This window comes from Rhopalosiphum padi, chromosome 3, assembly GCF_020882245.1.
Source record: "Rhopalosiphum padi isolate XX-2018 chromosome 3, ASM2088224v1, whole genome shotgun sequence".
NCBI lineage: Eukaryota > Metazoa > Arthropoda > Insecta > Hemiptera > Aphididae > Rhopalosiphum > Rhopalosiphum padi.
In genome coordinates, this window is record NC_083599.1 from 74,772,010 (window position 1) to 74,795,112 (window position 23,103).

At 27.2% G+C, this 23,103-nt stretch overlaps 1 long non-coding RNA gene and 2 pseudogenes across 1 annotated transcript; 2 read left to right on the forward strand and 1 right to left on the reverse strand.

The window, feature by feature from the left end:
- Positions 1–1,850: 1,850 nt before the first annotated feature.
- On the reverse strand, positions 1,851–4,541 carry LOC132925666 (uncharacterized; annotated as a pseudogene).
- A 6,104-nt stretch (positions 4,542–10,645) lies between these two features.
- LOC132927937 (uncharacterized) lies at positions 10,646–18,654 on the forward strand. The gene is made up of 3 exons (XR_009661906.1): positions 10,646–10,929; positions 12,799–12,997; positions 18,601–18,654. It is a non-coding gene; the product is annotated as an uncharacterized LOC132927937 (long non-coding RNA).
- Positions 18,655–19,105: 451 nt separating this feature from the next.
- LOC132925667 (uncharacterized) lies at positions 19,106–21,371 on the forward strand (annotated as a pseudogene).
- The last annotated feature ends 1,732 nt before the right edge of the window (positions 21,372–23,103 follow it).

Here is a 23,103-nt window from a genome sequence, read left to right on the forward strand (position 1 = left end):
AAAAATTTTAATTGTCAATTAACAAACCTAAAACGTTCAAGATCATAATAAATAAGAACTTAGTTAACGTTCAAGTTCATTTCTTGAAAGTTGAACTCATTCATGTCATGTTTACACGATCTTTCCCATCACTGTAATTAAATAAATAAATGAGTAAATGCATATAATTCAACCATAATTGCTAACTAAGGCAAGAATATTTTTCATTTACCTTATACTATCAAAGGGCTGCTAGAAAGTTTTTAAATGATCATTAAAATGTATAAATAAATGTCTCTATCTATTGCTATGAAACGAACATTTTATCCAAAGATCAAACAAAAATCTACATTTGTAAATCAGTAGTTAGTTATAAAGTTAACATATTTTTGGTAATTCTCACAAATGTTTTAATTATTTAAACAAAATTGATATAATTTTGAAAATATCAACACATTATAGAATTACGTTAATTACTTAACTGATAATAATTGATACTTTTTAAGCCACTATTATAATTAGAATATTATACTGAAATAATCAAATTTCGTTTAGTTTAATCATTTAGTTTAGTCAAAATCATTGAAATATGCAAAAAATAATTATTTATTTTGTAGATTCTGAACAGAGTGATGAATGTATTGATTGTACAATGATGTATGTTTTTTTTTTTTGTGTGTCATCACGTTTTGGAGTAGAAATAATGCTTTGATTTTTTACTTCAGCCCTTCTTTGAAAAGGAAAATTCATCTAGTTGGTACTTTGGGAGGGCAAAAGTAAAAAATTTCCAGTATTTTTCTAATATTTAGGCATAACCAATTTTTGACAAAATCGATTTTTTATTTTGCTGTAACTCAAAAACGAATCATTTTAAATACTAGAAATTTTAACCAAATGTTTATATTAGCGTTATCTATTTATTATACAAATTTTCAAATTTTGACTTTTTTAAGCTATTTGCAGACATTTGAAATTTTTGATTATTCTAAAAATTTTTTATTGAAATGCCGATAAAATTAATTTGGCTATCCAAAAAATTTTTAAAATTTAATACAAGGTGTATTATAAGTTGTACTTATTGTATTAAAAAAAAATCAAAAATCGTTAATCACAGTTTTTGTTTATAAGAATTTAAAGTTCAAATGTTTACGAAATATGTCAAAATCGCAAAAATTTGCAAAGCATGTTTCTAACTTCTAAATAATCATGTATAATATCAATTATGCAAAATATTTTATATATTTTATATTTAATTTATTATTATACATTTACTTATCTGAGGATATTACATAAAATAATTAAAAAGTAAAATAATAAATGCACAATTAATGAACATGAATGTTAAAATTGGAACAACACTTACGTACAAGGAGTGCTGTTTCTCCTAGTATTAATGATTTCATCAGACAAGCATTCTTTAAAAACATATTATTTTCTGGTATACCAATTTTACTCATAATGGATAAAGCTTGAAGTGTGCACCACCTGAGACAGTTGTAATTGTTAAACAAAGTTTAAATTTATCATTAAAAAATATATAAATACATTTTTTGCTTTACACAGATTCGCCGTTTTCAACTGATGGTTCACTTAAATTAAAATAAGCAAGTGCATACTCGGCCAAAACCATTGCAGTATTTAAATTGTAGTAACCAAATACAATTCGTGCTGAATTTAATGTAATCTAAAATGTAATAAAGCTTAATTAATAATTTCATTTTATGATGTTTAAAAAAAAAAAATTCTTACATAGTATTGCTTAATAGCTTCATCTGTGTATTCTAAAGTATTAAAGTAATATGCGATATTCCACATCATATTAATATTATGAATACAAGAGATGGACATGTTGTGTGATACATTTATCTGTTCTAACAACCGTCGTTTATGAATGCACTAACTCTAATGGCATGACTTATAACCATAATTTTTAAGACTCCACTATCTTCATGAAGTTCAAGGATAGCTTTAACTACCCAAAACCAAGCCTAAATAGTCACATTTCATATAAAAATATAAAATTAAATACCCCCAAAAAGTAACAAACTTCATTAAATGCCATTAATGTATAATGGTATTGCGAAACAGCTAAATACGCATGTGCTATACACAATGTTCTTTCTTCTATTTGTTCAATGATGTTGATAGTGCGAAGCATATGTTGTAAAACTACATCATCAAAATTTTGATATTTTGATGTCACTATTAACCACCTAGGAAAATATGTTTTTGTAAAATCAACTATTATTTGATAGTAAATCATTTTTAATTCAAGGTTTTCTATAACTTGGTCAAGCATTCAATAGTCTTGAGCAGTTGTACATTTTGGTCGTGACACACCCATTTTGTGGTAATTATTTTGTATGCGTGTGATAAGACTAGGGCACTTTCATTGAACCAGCCAGCGTCACCAAGAAAAATGCCTATGTATTAATCATGATTTTAATACATTTTCAAAAAAAAAAAATAATAATTTATTTACCAAACTTAATTTAAGACCTTTTTCTAGATGCGGAAAATAGAAGTCTTCATTGCCATCTTGTATTACTGTTTTGATCTATTCTTGAGCAAAGTTTGATGGCAAATTAAAACCTTTAATTTGTACACAAAACTAAAACATACATTTTTAAATAAAATCATATACCTAACTGAAGATTTCTAAATAATAAGTGTCCACCAACTGTTTCAGTTTTGTTTTATTTAAATACCTGAAATAAAATAATTAGTTGATCGTGATTGACTCCTTCCCTTTCAGCTAATTTAAAGAATAATCCTTTGTCACAAAGACTAGACCAATTAAAATAATTAGCAACTTTAATCTAAAACATAAAAATAAATATATAATTAATAAGAATTACAATTTAATTCTAAAACAATATTGATAAATTATTGATTATAAAAAAAAAAATGAATAGAGACTTAAAAATAACATAATAATATTATTTATTTGACAAATCAACAAACAAAACACGAATAATATATACATAATAAAAGATTTGTAACTTCCCTATAAGCATAGATTGTATTGGGGAGTGTTAATTGTTTTAAATGAGTTGCGATACATCTAATAAGATATTTACAATTAATTATAAATATATATGAATAAAATGAACATTTTTTAAGTATAACTTAAGAGTATTTACTTAATTACTGATTATATTATTTATTTTAAGATATGTTCAATATTAAATAAGTATATAAATGAAGCATATTATTTATTCAACTTTTATTATTCCACTATATACAAAATTATTTAATAATTTAATTTATTGTAAAAAAAAAAATTTAATTTGAAGAAATGCATTTTAATATTACTAAACATTATGAACAATATTCTGTTGGTATTTATTCAGAAAAATATGTTATTTAGCACAATATGAACCTTATATTTAATATATTAATTGTAAAATAAATATTAAAAACTAATTAACTTTTGCAACATATTTTTTTTAAATAAAATGAAATAACTTCTAAACAATTAATGATATTTTGAGTTTTACCTTTTTATATTTTTTTAGCAATTTTTAATATGTAAAACTAAAATTGTTGGCAGTGCCTATCGTAAAAAAATGATCTACATAAATCAGATTGAAAGTAGTTAATTTAATATATTTAAATTTTCAAGTTAACATAAAATAAAAATATAATTTAAGGTTAACAATTATTTTTAAACAATTAACCACAGTATAAAATAATTATTAAACGATTCAACTATATTGAAATTACATTGATGTATAATATTTTCTCGGTTGAACTATCTTTATTGATGCTGTGAATTCTCTATTTATGGAAACATATCAATAAAAAATATTTTAAAAATCCTATTAAATATATGTATAAATTAAGCATATTTAATAACTTGTACTATATTAAGTTCAGTAGCAGAATTATGGGAGGGGATCTATGGGGTTTGAACCCCCTCAGACACTTTTATAATATTATACAATTTATAATAATACATATAATACATAATATTATAAAATATACTTTTTACATTATATTTTTCAGAACCACCCTCCCCCAAATGTTGATTAAATTAATCCTGAAATTACATGAATTTATATTCAAATACTATGCAAGTATGTTCATTTCATACTATCCGCATTTAGTTAGTACAGTATCATTATAGTGTTTATTGTTAATGTTATCCTTTTTTAAGTTAATATAATTTGTACCATTGTTTTATTATAAGTTATCATACTAACCCAAATGTATTGTGAGTTAAAGATAATGCAGAACTACTATAATTAAGTACTATGAACAAAAATGTATTTAATATACTTGTTGAGTTATCCCAAATTCTTCAATTTTTTCATCGGTTATATGGAAAATATCATATAAACAAAGTTGAGCTATTTCAGATCCTGCATCAACTTGATTCCTATCAGCATTATTGTGGTAATTCTCACTGGCACCCTAGACCTATATACAACAAAAATTGATATTTTTTATTTAACAAATAAAATTGTATGTATAAAATCATTTCTAACCTGCCATAAGACATCTAAACATATTTTTGGTGGTAACTGTTTTAACACATACTGCAGTGTACTTTCATTCATCGTATTACATATTTCACTTAATGATAGGTAGTAAAGGGGCATAATGCCAAGATTTGAAAAATTCATAATAAACTAGAAAATAAAAATATTTCAACAAAATTACAATAAAAATATAATATGTTGGTATCTACATACTTTCTTAGTTTAGCGTGTAGTTTTAATTACCAACAATGAAACAAATCAATAATATTTCGCAGGCACCGTATTTGGCACCTACTTAGTTCAACAGTTTGATGTTGAATAAAAATCGAATTGTGTGATAGGTTTATGTTATGACCACCAGTATCTCAACTCTTGGGAAAGTTCCAATAAAAAAGATAACGATGTCGACGATCGAACACGTTGTCTGAGAATCGCTGCACAATAATACTGACATGACCGCGCAAAATTGCAAAGCGTTTCTTCGCCTACTGGATTTCATCGATCCATGACTTTTTATAGATTTTTCGTGCTGTTGCTCGGCGTAAACGTAGGTTGCACTTGCGCACAGACGCGTAAAATGACGAGAAAAGGATTTCATCAACAGTGCACGTCCGCCAATTGTCGCACTGATAATATTTACGTCGGGTGGGTGCGATAACTGTTGAACGGCTTATCGGAGCCGTCTGGTACTCTGGTTACTTAATACTGTGAAACGGTGAACCGTCACCACTTAATTCCCCTCCGGGTTAGGTAAACTTGTTAGACGGTTGGTCACCATGTTTCAGGCGGCACAACCGGTCGCCTACTCGGGCGGCGGCCGGCCTACCGCCAGTGGCGCCAGTTCCATTCGATTCGAGCGTACCGACTCACCGCAAGAGCGACTCGCGACCGACCGCCATTTTTTGGTTACCTTTAACGCGCTCTCCCCAAAACCTCGTGACCACCGTCATCGCGTCTCGTACGCATTCGTCTGTATATAAAATTAGCCTCTTGCTAAACTAATAAACGTTGAATACCTATATCTACGATATTGTTCACTCATTAGCAGCTCCTACCTCCATACGGAAATCACGTGTTGGTGATCGTCGGGGGTCAGAGCGACGTCGGTCATATTCGTCCTCCATACGGCGTGACCGAGTCGTTTCGTCGACGTTGGAGATACCGCGGGGGAAACTCGTCGTACCTCGCCCGTGGATCTCCACAATACCATTGATTATAGAATAGACAGATAGCCCACGGCATAGGAGTATTCGGTGACTAAAATAATGTTTTACCGGGTTGCCTATAGATGGCGTTGTATCAATTAACAGTTATTAATTACAGCAACCACGATCAAACGATAAACATCGCGTTCAATTATTATTATTATTATTATCACCATTATTACCATTTTGTAGTTTTTGTACAATACGAATACGACAATATTGTTTATAAATTTTACCAAGATTTATTTTTATGTATTAAGATTTAAAATTTACTCTAATGAAAAAATATTACAATACTTAAATTAATGACTAGTGTAATAATAGGTAATTGGATTTGGAATAAAATACTAGGCTTAAAGAACAAACACATTGGAAATTTCGTAAGAATATATTTAATTCATACAATGAAAAATAATATATTACATTAAAAGAATACATACATTTTATTATAAAAATACTAAAAGGCTCGCTGTAATAAAAGAATACATCGATTTTATTAATTTTTCATATGATCACAGTTGTTAGTCCTAAAAAGAACTGTTTAAGTAAAGTATTCGCTTTCTGAATCAATATAATAAAAGACTATTCAATTGTATTATTTGTTACATGACCAGAGGATAGTCCTAAAAAGAACTGGTTAAGTAAAGTATTCGCTTTCTGAATCAATATAATAAAAGACTATTCAATTTTATTATTTGTTACATGACCAGAGGTTAGTCCTAAAAAGAACAATTTTAGTGAAATGTAATTGGCTAATAATACTGAAATTACTATAAGTTATTTCTAGTTGCCTTTAATAAATGAGGTGGGTCAAATATTATATTATAAATTATAATGCTCAATTTTTACATTTTAACAAGGGTTACAATAAAATATATATCTTGAGTCTCCTAGTGACTCCTGTAGCATGTAGACACTGGTTGCAATTCTCATAGGTAGGTACATTGTCAGAACCAAGAATAATTAATGAAAATATTATTATTATTTAAATGTGGTTTAATATTTTTAATTTTGAAAGTTTAGCTAATTTTGATGTGGTTGAAAACATTTTCGTTTTATTAAATATTTTACAAATTAAAAGTTGATCAATTATATACATTTTATGCTCTATACAATTTTTAATTGATTCTTCTAACCATTTTATAACTGTTTCATTATTTTTTACCCGCTCGGTTAATTGAAATCTAATTTTCTTTTTATTTAAATAGTTTTCATAGTTGTTTTCAAAAATATTTAAAACTTTATTTATGATATTATTGAAATTATTTGATGGTGCCTTAAGTCCACTTTCATTATAAATAGAAGTATAATTTTTATTAAGTAAAAGTAATTGTTTTTTATCGTTTAAGTTTTTATCTGTGAATAATTCAAGTTGACAATGGTTACAATTAAATTTTTTCATACATTTATAGCCCAAATATCCTGCAAAATATGTAACAGAGCAGTCTTCTAAAGTAACATCAGTATTTTTATCAATATTAACTGAGTCCTCATCAGATGATGAAAAACAGAGAGATAAATTAGAATTAGATTCTTTATTTGAATCTGAAGATAATGTTGAAATGTTAAAATTTATTTTATTTAGTGGTCTAACTGGATCAATTATAACTGGATTATCATCTTATTGGGTTACCTCACAATTTGTCCCTTTAGATGTACATAAAGAAAAAATACAATTACTTCTTATTGAAGTTCTAATCGTTCTCGCTGTTGGGTTTTTGTTATAACCACCATTTTGTCGAAAAATACTAAAAAGATTTTCTAACTTATCCTGATTTAAACGATTAGTGATTAAAAATACAATATTATTAGATTTCTCTGCTTCAAAAAATTGCAATATACCATTAATGGTCTGCGTAAAACCTTTAAAACAGGGAGGTTGTGTTAATTTTCCTTTTTTTAATTTTTCCAAATTTATGAAATATTGTGAAGCTCCCGTTAAAAAAGTTTTTACAGTACCTACATCAGTTAATGCACAGAGATATGGATTATTGCTATATAAAGACTCAAATCTTTTTTGTATATGACTGAAAAATAATTTACTAAAACCTGGTAAGAATTTTGATTGACCAATCCAACGACGAATAGTTGATGGCCCGGGTAAATTGACTTTTTGTGTACGTAAAAATTTATATGCTGTTGGCGATTATAATATAAATTTAAAGCCAAATTTTTTTCATTTAATGTCCATGGACGACGCCTATCTTTTAATTGCATTGTTACGATTGCCTTGGAATTAATTGATGGAAAGTTATGCATATTTATTGAGTTCTTAACATTATTATGGGTGTTAAAAGTATTAACTCTTTTTTTTTAATTTTGAAATGTGAGATATTTTATTATGAATTAATTTGGTTTTTTAGTTTTCATTTTTGTCTTAGGTTTATTTTTCTAGGTGTATCTATTTCAATCAAATCAGATTTCCTTTTTAAATTTGGACTAGGCATGTCTATTATATTTGTTATTTTTATTTTTTGAGGAGTAGAAAACATTGAAGGGGGGCTTGGAAAAACTAACTCTACCATGTCTGATTTTGAGCGTATATATGTTTTAGTTGGGGTTGACTTTAAAATATTATACTCCTGTGTTCAGATTTGTCATTTTGGTCAAAGCCTAATTATTGAAGTATTATATAATTGGCTGTCCGATTTATTTTGTACAATAGTGACTTATAGTGTCACTTGTGAAAATGAGGTCAGGATTATAGCCTCTTTTCCATCTTCCACTGTTGAAGGATGCCGGTAATTTGGGGTCATAAATTAAAGATAAATTTTCACCTTCAGCCCATTCTTCCACCTTTTGTCCATCATGGTTCATATTTCCGTAACCCCAATCGGGCTGTGACTATTGAAATCGCCAATTACTACTCTGATCTTCTGTTTTACGTCTTGATTAGATATCGTGGTTGAATTGAATGTTGTATTTGGAGGTTTATATATAGATGAAATTGAAATGGTTCCCAAATCAATTGTTAATACTTCCATATCCCCTGCTCCATGTATTTGCGTTGATTTGATAGCTATCGTGTTCTTTATAAACACGGCACTTCCATGTTTTTTGTGGTGGATGATGTTGACGAGCTTCATTCCATCAATCTTGGGTGTGTTCATATTCTGGTCTCCGTGTGTTTCTTGTACACACAGTACGTCACATTAAGCATCTTTACACAATTGCGCTAGTAGAGTTTCTTTTTCTTGTGATATACCTTCGATATTTATCGAAGCGATCGTCATAGTTGGCCCTGATAAGGGCCGTTTGTTGTTCATCATTCTTTATATTTTATTGTTTAAGTAATATACTATACTATGAAAGGCATAAGAGGATACATACATAGACAAGTGTGCGTGTCTGTGTTTGGAAAAATTAGCCGTTAAAAACGTTGCCTCGGGTACACCACGTAGAGGTTTTTTCCACGTACCCGGTACAAAATAAATAATATTTATTGCTGTTTATTTTGTAGATTTTTAAATATAAATTTAATAAAAAAAATATAAAGACATAAAAACTATTATTTTATTTAAATAATAATGATTTTTGTAATAATGTCGATGTTGATACATATTTATCTAATGCTTCTTATAAATCAATTGGAATATCCTTTTCACATGATAATAAAATTAAACATTCCAAGCAAGTTTGATGCATAGTTGACCTTAATCTGGTTTTAATTAATTTAAGTTTGGAGAAAGATCGCTCATTTGACACTGAAGTGGATGGAATGGTACACAAATATTTATAAGCTGTATATAAATTGGGAAATGCTGCAATTAAGTTATAAGAATTTAAAAGTTTTAATATTTGTAGTGAATTGAGTTTGTTTTTATTAGTTGTACTATCTTCATTTTCAGAATTTTCACACATTGATCAGTTGTATTTTCACCTGGCATCCTTTTTTTCTTCGAACTCGTTCTTGAAGAAAACCAATTTCAGTAAGACCTTTACTTATAGCGAATTGTTTAGCTTCCATCAATAGATCATCTGCACACTTAACTGTTCTGATATTTTTTATTTTTTTTGTAGTTGAATCAACAATGCATAGTGCTTGTATAAAGTCAATAGATGGTGATTGAAGGTATTTTGATAAAGGAAAGGTAAATGCAAAAATATTTTACAAAAGATTTGTAACAAATATAAAAGAAGACATGATTTCTAACAAGTTTTTAGCTGTAGATGAACATTCACGATCCATAGATTTTGACAATATTTCTAAAGTGTTTATTACAGCATCATATTTTTTTTCAATAACTAAAATGGCTTTATCATGTGATCATGTGATGTCCAACATGTTGAAGAAAAATTCTTTATTCTGAGAACTCTATCATTTGGATAACATTTTTTTGTTCTTCTAAAAATATTACAGTTCGTTTTCTTGCTCTCACGGCCTATCATTGTACGTTCCCGGTCTGAACACTATTATTTCCTTGATTTGCATTGCAACTTCTGCTTGTCATGATAATATTATGTTTATTTTTGTAAATACATATTGCAGTTATTCTAAGAATAGCATTATATTGAAAATACTATTATTTATATTTAAAATATTATTACAATTTACTCTATGGAAATATCAAATTTATGTGTACAATAACAGTATTTACATCATATTATCTTAGTGTACTCTTTTCATTTTTGCAGTATAGTTATTAATTTAAGTACCAACACAACCACAACATACTCTTTTTGTACAAATGTAGTGTGATATTTATTTATTTTTTCTTATATAGGTACTAGGTAGTAGGTACCTATGCGCCTCTTAAGTGTTTTGTGCCTGGGTGTAATTCTGAGTTATGCAAATAAAATAAAATATAATAGAAACAGCAGGGAATAAAACTGCAGAAGACATGAGCTTAAAGTAAGAATAAATGCTAAAATGCATTATACCTATGTATATAATATGTGCCATACAAACTTTATTATGTTTGAGCCCTCATCGGGTAGTGAGCGCTCCAGGTGGCAGTTACGAGTGGTGTACTAAGGTACCTATATATCCATAGAGCATTGAGATGACGTGAGAGAGTGACTTTAAATAAGACGATACATGTGAGATAATCAGATAAACATTAAACTAGTAACAACTATATTATTTAAGAAAAATTAAGTTTTGTCAGTGATTTAACACAACAATGAAACTTGTTAGCTATTTTATAAAATAATATTTTACCCACCGTAATAAATATTGTCGTTCGTGGTTGACTACTGTGATTGTTGAACTTTGAAGGAGATTTGTCATGTTCAAGCCCCCGTACGTATGAGTGGAATTGGTGAGTAAAACCATTTTGTTCGTTAATTAAGCCTGCTATAAAATCGAATTCAAATTAATTATTTTCTGTTATTTTATTTTCTTGATTCAACGGGTACAGTAAACCATATAAACTTTGACTGTAAACAAAATTATATATTATTAGAGTAATGTGAAAAAAATCATCCACCGAATAATTTAATTGTAATATTTATTTATTGTGACTTTTTAAATATGTGTACCTCCTTAATTCCAAATTAAAAACATCATACCTTTTTTTTTTTTTTTTTATTAAGAAAAATATATTTACAATCTATTTTACAATAATCAGTAAGTATGATGACAAAGTTTATATAACATTATAAAATATTCGAATAGGAAGACCCTCAGTAGTGTCACCTGACCAGAGATTACATTAAGTTATTGTTTAGTTAGGTCATAAGTTATGACTCGTATCATTATAATTTTATGCTTTGAGCAAGTCTCGGGGCCATAGCCTTTTTAGTCTTTTAGGGACGTGTGTTGCAGAGGATAATTTTTGGATTAAAGGATTATAATGAGAGTGTAGCTTAGAAAAGAATTTGGTATAATGGGACTTGGCCAATTCGTTAAGAGTGGGTAGTTTTAAATCTTTGTGGAGATTTTTATTTGTTACGTACCAGGGGGAGGAGGTGATTAGGCGTAAGCATATTGATTGAAGTGCTTGTAGTGTTCTAGTGTTTGAAGGCTTTGAAGACCCCCATAACTGGATGCCATAGAGCCAGACCGGACGGATTATCACTTTATATATTGTCACCTTGTTTGTTAGGGATAGTTTGGATTTTAAAAGAGGTCTAAGGAGGTGCAGCCTGGAGTTGACTTGTTTACGCTTTAGTTTCAGGTGAGGGCCCCACGTTAGACGTTTGTCAGTACTTAACTTCATTTGCTGTTGGAAGGACTTTGTTGTTGAGCATAACTGGGGGGCAGTCAGAGTTTCGTAAAGTGAATGTTACGTGAGTTGATTTGGTTTCGTTAAACATCATACCTAAGTATGTAATTTATACTTTGTCTGAAATTTACTTTAAATGTGTGTCGAAAACATTTATAATGCTTAAATTACCTACTTACAATATTTTGTGTTATTATTTTATTGTGGAGCAGTCTTATCTTTGTTCTGGGTTTAGAGTAAAATTTGGTTTGAACTCAGGATTTTTGTTGTTGACCAACTTTTTTTTTACTCTGTCCCTTGCAACTTGTCCTTTGTTGATGAATTTAAAATTGTTTCTGTTGTATGCTTTTTCTGATTTGAAATAATACATATGCAAGTGTTTATACTTTATATGAATAACAAGTATTAGTTAGTAGATTAGTGTTAATAATGCAAATACTATTATTAAAAAAACATTATTTATCCGGTCAGCATTCACCAATTGCGTACATTCATAGTAATATATATTTTAAATTATATCATATATTATTTCATTCTATTTTTTTCTTTAGTTTGAATTATTAATATTATTTTATAATATGCATTTCTTAATTTTATTTTTTATAAATTTAACAGTTAGGTATATGCATTATAAAATATTATATTATGATACCTATGAAGAACATAACTACTTAATATTTTCGATTTTATTAATTAAATCAAATTATATAACTTGTTGTGTGCAAAATTATCTAGTGATAATACAGACTAAAATAGGTATGTAAAAAGATGATCGCGTCTACGATAGATATGTATATTATAATAATAAAATACAAACACTGTAATGGTGTTTCATACCATTATTCCTACATATATATATATATATATATATATATATATAAATATGTAATATATGTTAATATAGTGAAATATTACCTTTCCATCATAATCATTACCTGTTATTTATTATTATTATTATTTCAGTTTTGAAAATAGTGTAAAGTGGTATACTGTATGATCTCATCTAAAAGAATTGTAAGAATTTTATGGAGTGTTAACAAGAAAATTGTACGACTTAACATTGCTAAAATTTGTGACATACATGACAATTTGAGTAAAGAAATTTTAGAGGCATGAAATAATGAATAAATAGCAAAAGCATTGAAAATGGTCATTTGAATATGTAAGTATTCATTGGTTTTAGTTATTATTTAATGTTTTTAATTTGTTTGTACATTGGTAATTTAGAAGCAAATCATAATTTGACATGACCTAAAAAATATGAAATTGACTACACAAGTATGTGTAATAAACAAATGCAAACAGATCACAAAAAAATTGTTTCATACGTGTTATAATGCAAATTTTATCCTACAACCCATATGTATCACAATATATGTGAGGTATTAAATTTATGACTATTCAAATTTTGATAAACTCAACAATTTGTACAGTAATACATACTGAAATTTACTTGCTAAATCCAGTGGCATGGGTAACAAACTAATCAGATAATAATTAAATGTTTGATATTTGTTGTGATACAGATTTTCTCCAGAGACCCGTATGTATACAGTATAATATGTGATTTTTTAGATTTATAATAACTTAAATTTTAAGAAAATCGACACTGTGTACAGTTAAGCTTACTGAAAGTTACTCACTGATGTTAATAGAATAGGTTTCAATCTGATCAGATAAAAAGTAAAAGTTTTAAAATTATTATAGTACTCATTTTGTCCAACTGCTCATTAGTATAAAAGAATATGTGAGGTTTTAATTTATAAAATTATCAAATTTTTAACAAAATATCATATAATCTATACATAATGCATATTAATAATGTTAAAGGTAAACAAACAAAGGTTAATATATTATACAAAATACAATATACACAATACATTAGTAAAGTTATAATTACAAAAAAAGTTTACAAATATTTACATAACTATATATATTAGAATCTTCTGGAACGGGACAACAGATAAAGAAATAATATGTAACATGATTCACTTTTTTTATATACTTAATGTTGAGCATCACATCTTATAGTGATAACAACGACAGTAAATTCAATTTAAAAGCTTATGATGTGACAGAAAAAACAAACAAATTGTTATACTTTGCAGGAACATATTGTTACCATGAAACAAATGAGATGATGCTGAACCTTAATGAAACGCACAATTTAATATGCATAACAGACCATAAAATAATACATAGCCAATACATGATCCGGTAGCAGTCTAATTATATCAATAAATATATATATATTCAATCATATTATTGGTAAAAATGAGACAAATATAAGTTTATAAGACATGCAAAACAATTTTAAAATATTTAGTTTTTATTATAAACTTGTTTGGCACGCTTTGATTAATTGTATAAGGCCCATTTTTTTAATAATATTATTAAAAATACATTTTGTAATTATAACATCTGCTACCGGGTCATGACTATGTGTTATTTTGTGTTTTATATTACATATTGCGTCATGAGTTTCCATCAAATTTAACATTCGCCCATTTTTTTCATGGTACCCAATGCTCGACGAATATAATAATTTATGTGTATTTTCTGTCATGTCAAATAATTTTAAATTAAAATAACTATCATTGTTATCACTATAGGACGTGATATTTAATATTTTCTTCATATTTAATTTTAACCGATTTATTATTTCTTTATCCGTTGTGCCGTTCCATAATACAATAATAGGTTCTCTATTATCAGATTGCAAATAATTATTTATAAATGTAGGTGATAAATTAGACCCCTTCTTAATTTCTAAACTTAATTGAAGTTGCTCCAATATTGGATTTAAAACATTTGTTTTATTTTTAAAAATTTTTTTTAAATGTGTTTTTAGTGGAGCAACTTCATGATTTTTTAATATTTCAATTTTATTCTTTGTTAAAACTAGCGGTCTTCCTGCTAATTTTATTGGAATACAATTCTCTTTGTTGTCTGCCATAGACCCCGATACTAGAAGTAGATCTATTCGATGTATCATTGTGAATTCAAAATCCACAATGATAAATTTAATCTTGTCACTGTAACATAAAATCATTGTGTTATTATTAAGTTTTATAATATTTATAATAATTTTCTATAATATAAAATAAATTCTAATTTACAATGGACTAATAATAGTCGAAAGAAAACAAATATAATTTATGCTTACAATATTGATTTGTTATTTATCCATTTTTTTGATTCTAAAAGATCTTCTGTGGGTGTATCTAGACAAATAAAAAAAACGTATTAAAATAATATGACCACAAATGTCTATAAATTAAAATACAATCTTTATTGTTAAATTATTTAAATCAATGATTCATTATTAATATAATATGCATTGATATGCATTAAAACTTAAAATATGTAACATTATATATTGATAGAATTAAAACTTATAATTTAATAACTAAAAAAAATCTTCAACTGTTAAAGATTTTCATTAAATTTATCAAAAAAAAAAAAAAAAATCAATGTATAAATATATTATTTTATATAATACATTATTTTTAAAATAAAATGAAATTAATGAATTATAATTATTTTTATATTTAAAAAGAAAAAGATGACAAGTCATTGAGGGATTTAATACACATAGTTAAGATAGCTGAAACAAGAGTAGAAAAACTGAGTGAATGAAAGACAGAATTCAGAAACTAATAAAGATTTAATATTGAAATGGCCGAACAAAATAAAGGAAGAAAATTAACTAAAAACATTTTTATCAAATAAAGTCAGAATTAGTAGTTAAAGATGAATAGTATATATTGAAAATATACCAAGAGCTTTGAGAGATGAAATATTAAAGAGAATTCATGAAAGTCATCGTGTGGAAAAAACAAAACAATTGTCTAAACATAAAAAAAATATATTATGACAATAAAGGGACTACCTATAAAAGAAATAGTATTTGAGGAAAAAGAAATGGTATGGTTATAGGATAAAAAAAAAACATCGAGAGAGGCGACATTATTGAATAAATTGAAACGGTTAAGATATTATTTAGTTAAGGATTAGAAAGGAAGAGAGTTGAGAAGAAATATAATATTTATTAGGAAAATGAAAACGGTAAGTTTAGTTTGATGAGGAAGAAGTAAAGAGTAAAGAAGGGAGGACCAGGAAAAAACCTGAGAGGTTAATGTATAATGAATATGATATGTATTTTATTTTAAATTAGTTATTAGTTAAGTTATAAAAATTGTATTTCATTTTTATTGCCATTTGTTTAAAAAAAAAAGTGTTTATAACTTAATATTATGATTAGCAAAGGGGAATGATAATGATAATGTTATGATAATATATATATATATATATATATTATTATTATTACGTTTATGTGACATTTGTAGGTTATTTTCAAACTAATATTAAAAACTAATGTGCTTTTGGTGCTTATTATGAGATCGACTCATGCTCCATATTATGCGTGTATTATTTAAACATTAATAAATGTTTTCTTTATAAATTATACTTAGTATATTTAATATAATAATAATACCTAAGTATAACCTGGCACAGTCACAAGGATGAACTAGATTGATCAGATATTCAACGATCAAAACGATGGAATTGGAATTTAATAGATTCAATTTTTTTTTTTCAAATAAAATGTCACTTACTCATAATAAATATTTTTATATATTTTTAAAACCGACACTTATGTGGTACTAGGCCATACATAAATTAATAATCCTTAGCCATACTCAAATCTAATAAATTATTAATCTTTAACAAAAAAATAAAAGTATAATTATTATATAAAATCAAATGATATGCACGAATTATTTATATTTTTATACATATATTTTAAAACAAAATTTATGTAGTACCAAGCTTTAAATTATAAACACTTAGTTTTTCAACAAGAATAACCTAATAAATTTTTAACTATAAAATTTCTTTCTAAATATTTGAAATTATTTTTTTGAAATATTTATTTAAAAAATGTAAAGTATAAATGTTTTTTTTTAAATAAAAATGATCGTCACTACGAATAATAATTACATTTTTTAACTATGAAAGAAGGAGAATATTATTTTAAAAAAACTTTAAATATATTGTATTTTTTACTCACCAGTAGTCTTGGCTATGTCATGCGAAACTACGTCCATCTTTGTATGAATATAATGTTATATTGAATATCGACAAGTGTTGGTGAACCTTGTTCGTGTTGTTCGTAAGGGATGTCTAAATTGACTGATCTAGAGATGCGCGTTTTGTCAGTTGCTCTAGTGCCGTTCCGACGATCGTCTTCGTCTATTGGTCAACACCAAAACAAAACACTGGCAACGTCGCACATAATTTCGTTCGCCTTAGAATAGTTAAAATCATGCTCTTTGTTATTCTGACACTGGCAGCACTGCTTGCTATCTTGCCGGTGTACCGTAAGCTCGTCCAATCAGAAAATTAAATTTCTTATCAAGCCTTGCCTTGATGGGCAACATCGATCGGTGTTCCGTACCGCACTGTCACGTTTTCGTTATCGGGATTGATATGAACATATTATTACTATTAAGGACTGGTGTGATTCGCTTATTGTCGCCAGTTCATTAATATCCCGCTAGGAGCGCTACGCATACGTTTGCCCTAGAGTGCCTTGATAGAGAGAGTGTAGCCACGGTTTAAGATATATTGGTTAGCTATCGGCGGCCCATCACCCGAACAGATTGTGTACGGTTCGGTAGTTCATATTTTCACCACAAGCGTTCATCGCTAGTAGTAATAAGGGCTATATTTTACTATTGGTATATCCCACGATTAAAGATAATACTGGTTACACATCGAAATTGTAAAACGCGACTCGAAATGCGCGATTGTAAATGTACTGACTAGTAGCACTATCTAGTGGTCTTCTCAACTTATTTTAACCGCGTAAATTTATCAACTATAAAAACTTAGTATCTACTAAGTACTATAATTAGTAATTAGTATCTACTATTTACTATTAATATTAAAACAGTATTACTCAATAACTTTAAGACACTTTAAGTCAATAAACAACACAATGAATTGTTATATAAAAAGGCCCCACGAAGTTTCCAAAATAACATTTGGCATACCTAAAGATGAAGAAGAAAAATAATGGGATGTAGCTTTAGGTGTAGTGTTTAAAAATCAAATCGGGTTTGTTCAAATCACTTTTATAAAGAAGACATAAATAGTGCACGGACGTCAGGTTCCACAAACCCTTTAACAGTACCTAAGCTATACTCGCCGCGGAATAAGAACGTACCTCGTCGCGCCGGCGGCAGACCAGTTCCCCACCGCAACCTTGTCATAGTTAGGCACCACTGATATTGCATACAGAACGTCGATATTAATTAACTATTAATTATTATACACCACGCTCAAGTGACGACGCGTACGAGTGTAAGACATGACCGTTATTTAAAATTTTTACTATTTGTAAAATAATAACTTAATAACAATTATTATATGAATTTATTTATATATTATTATTAATATGCATTAAGCTGTGTACAAGGTGCATATTTGACACAGCGCTATATATCAATTTCATTTCGTTCTTGTTAGCCAATTAGCGACGACCTGCGCGCGACGAACCTGTTTTGGTCCGCCGCCCAGGTACGTTCTTATTCCGCGGCTGGTATATTATGTCTAATTTAAATATTTTTTTTTGTTTATAGGTACCCACCTAATAAAATATCGATAAAGATTATGTTTATTCTATAATACAATCAAAATTTATTTTAATAATAAAACAATAAAAAATTGATATGGTTAATATTAGTTTCTTATTTTTAGGTTTGCTTGATGAGATGGCAACTAAAAAAAGGGGCATTACCATTTATATATCCTATAAAAAAAATAGAAAGTGATAATATAGAGGTTTGTTAATTTGTAATGTAATAATTAATAGTAGTACCTATGTAATATTATTTAATTGAATATGTTTGGTGTATTGTTTATATAACAGGATGATCCAATTGATCCATATTTTAGTGATTTACCATTACAATTGTCAAAGAGACAAAAAGTATGTAAATTTCAAGCATATAGTAAAAACAATATAATATAAGCCAAATTGCAATATAATAAGATAGGTACCTATTTTAAAAATAAAATGTATCAAATTTTTCTTTAGATTGAACTCATTGATTATCACAAATCATTATTCCAACAATGTTTTTATATTTATATATGTATGTTCATGGTGTAAGCGTTTGACATTTTCTGTTCAAAGAAAGTGTACAAAAATTAAAAAAGAAGAAAACACCAGAGTATATTTTTCACCAAATAAAAAAAAATTGTACAAACACTTCAAAAGGCCAAAGCAATCATAAAAAAAAGACATTTTCAGGCTATTAGAAAAATCATTCAACTAGAAAATCAATTAAATAAAGTAAAAAATGAAATGAGTGCATTTGGAGAATGGAGACAAAGAGTTAAATGCAATTTTTGAGAGGTTAAATATATCAAATGAACAATCTGAATTAATTAAAGAAATAGTTGCTGTTGTTAAAGTTAAAAACCCTAAAAATCGACATTATATTAAAAACTGGATGATGCTGTGTTTGCTATTTCAAATAAGATATCAGGAGAAATAAAGTTTTTTAAATAGGTATTTATTTTTAATTTGTAAATTTCTTTCGTAGATCTCCTTGCTGCTATACATTTTTGTTAGAACAAAAGATTTTGCCATTACCTTGTGTAAATACACTGAGAAATCACTTATTGGCTATTAAAGTTGGTTCTTTGGATTGTTCAAGAAAAAATTTTCCAATAAAACTGATCATCAAAAAAAGGTAATGTGTTCGACGAGATATTTTTTAGGGAGAGCATTAGTGTCAACACTAGAACACTAACATATCTCGGACTACAAGATTTTGGTGAAGGCTTTGAGTCTAGAGAATATAAGAAGGCTAACCATGAGTTAGTACTAATGATTCAAAGTTTAGCAGATAATGTCCATATGTCAATAGCAGTGTTTGCTTCAAATGGTTCAATAAAAGGTTTATATTTAAGAAAAACAGGTTAGATATTATATATATTTTTTTTTAATTTATTTGGTTTTTTTTTTTTTGTAGGTGTAGATTTGGCTAAAATAGTTTTAAAATCAATTTTATTACTTGAGAATGCTGGAATTCAAGTGATGGAGCAACTACAAATAGGAATATGTGGAGCTGGTTGGGCATAAGTGCAAAAAGCCACAACTTTAAAAATAGTTTTGAAAATCCTTTCGATAACCAACGCAGTGTCTATGTATTTTCAGATGCCCCTCATTTGATGAAGACCATCAGAAATAGGTTGTATACAAAAAAAGCATTAAAGGTACCTTTAAACCTATTATAATAATACTTAAAATTAGTTAAATACACTTTTTATTTGTTTGTTTTAGATTCACCCAACAAAGTCATTTATAAAATGGAAAGTTTATGAAGATCTTTATATACATGATTCCAAAAATATAACTAAAGTATGTCCAAGATTGACTAAGAATCATTTTGAACTTAACAACTTCTCAAAAATGAAAGTTAAATTTGCCGTACAAGTAATTTGTTACCATTTTTTTTAAAAAATATTTCTTCAGTAAATTTTTAATACTGATAGTCAATTAATTAAATGTTATTTATTTTAACATTTAACAATTTAAGTGTACCAATTATATATAATTTAATTTAACATTTACATTTAGGATTAAGTAAATAAATAATATACTATCAAAGGTCACATAGATAAATGTTTTGTAAGATGTAATGATATATACAATATATTAATTTTCATATACTAATATTAAATTAGAACATTATACCTTATTTTTAATTCATTAGAATAAACTAGCTGACCCGGCAAACGTTGTTTTGCCAAAAAGAAAATACTCTTAAAAAAAAACTGCAAAAAAGTTTTGATACCTTGGGCGGGTTCACCACTCTTTAAATGACACCTTAACCCATTCGCCCTACTGTTGGAATTATGGGAGCTACGAAAGCATGTTTTTACGGTCGAATTTTGCTACCAGAAAGGCCTTTTAAAGGATTACCTACTAAGGACCAGTATTACATTTCCGGTTACCTGACCGTCCATTTAAGCCTTGATTATCGATGGCATATATTATTGGCTAGAGCTGTAAATTCTTTATAATTTATAATTTCATATTCATTAAGTGCCTTTGACATATTATTATAATATTATTAGTCTATGGTGTGTTGTTTTTTTGTAATGTTACACTCGTATGTGGCTTTAATCGATGGTGAGATAAATCAAGAAAATAATACTTTAAAAATGTGTCTAAACTACAATTGAAAGTTACACTGTAACAGTGTTTTATTATGTACTGGAAAAATATCATAATTTTTAAGTACTTATAAATATATTATTTATAAAATCTCATAATTTTATAAAATGTTACCCTATTTTTTACGGATAAAACCCGTCAATTAAAAAAAATAATAATAATTATAAAGATTTGTTTGATTATATTATATTTGTCTATACATCTGTACTTATGTTAATTGTATTACAACATAATTTTTCTAATTAAATTACAGGGGCAAGTTGTAAAATTGAAAATTTAATCCAAAAATAAACGCTATGGCTTTTAAAACAACAGTGATTCTTGCACTAATTATTTTTTAAATAAACCGTCTCCACCATCTAACCTAGTCCCTACTTCCTTCAATGCAACAAGATACTGTTATTCATTCTACTACTACCATACAGTTGAAAAGAAGTTTTAAACAGATGTGATATGGCACATAAAAAAATTGGGAATACCCGGTACCTAAATATTTATTATTATGAGATTAGCTGTAGCCTGTAGATGTAATACTCTAAAATAAAATAATATTATTTTTCACAGCTTTATAACATATTAATGCTTAATACTGTTGTATATTTTCTTCTCCATTTATATACTACTACTCAAAAATAAGCAGAAAAAAAATAAATGTACATAAAATCCTTTAATAATTTAACATGTTTAATATAAAAGTATAAGTACTTGAAAAATGTTTACACTTTTGCCAACAACCGACAATATAGTAGACCCCTTGCTCAATATTATTGTGTTGATTTGGCAATAGTAATAATTTGGTCAACTCGTCGATAGCTTAACTAACCTGTATACTAAATTAACAACTTAGTTTGCTATTCTGAATAAGAATATTATTATATTGTGAAATACCAATCAATGGCTGTAATCTACAATAATATATTATTTTTATATTTATTTACAAAGATCAAATTCAATTTTGTAGATCATAGATAAATAGTAGATAAATAGATAATTTTCATAAAATACAATATATTATAAGATTTATACGAGATAAAGTTTAAATTAAAACTATTATAATTTTATTAGGTACACTATTTTATGTTTCTCTAGATAGATGATTTCGATTTGTATACTATTTTTGTTAACGAGATGACGTATGTTTTGTGTTTAGTAATTAAGTTATTATTCATATAATTTAAATGTTTTTAATATTTGTGATATATTTTCAAATTACATACATAACAATAGTTAACTACTATATTTATTATTTTAAGAGGACACTAAACCCGTGTGTGTTGTCTCCGTCTTACACATGTAAAACATAGCAAAAGCTGTTTTGCACGGAATAGAGCCACTCAGACTGAAGTGATAGCAGTGGCGACTCGTACATATTTGCGATGGTGCGGTCGCACTCCCTACAATAATTAACAATTTATAGTACAAATATATTATTTACAAAATAAATAGGTACATATTTTAGTACATGGTATATTATACATTAACAAATTAACAATTAAATATATTTTTAATCATTATTAAAATTATTTTCATAATTTATTAGAATATCGTTACGAACTCACGATGTTATTATACGGGTATACATTCTTTTCGTATATTAACAATATAACGACTTGGTGATTCGATTTGATGGTACTTATTTCACATTTATAATAATATAATAGTGTGTTAAAAGTATTTAATAATATAAATGCTTAAATTCCAGTCTTAATGTCTAATTGAAAATTAAGTATACCTACGTAGTTAATGTGATTGAATTCCTTTTTATAAGTTATGCATTAAACATTAAACGAATAATAATGAATCATTATTAATGATCAATGATTAATGATTTTAGTTGAGATATTGTGAGAAAAAAAAAATACCACAAAAAATAATTTCTAGACGTATCGTATTTTAAAAAGTTGAGACAAAATTTAGTCCACCGTGTTCATTCCTGTTTTTAAACAACTGAGTAATGCATTTGACGAAATTCGTCAAAATCGCAAAGTATTATCAACTGTTATGTAGTTAAA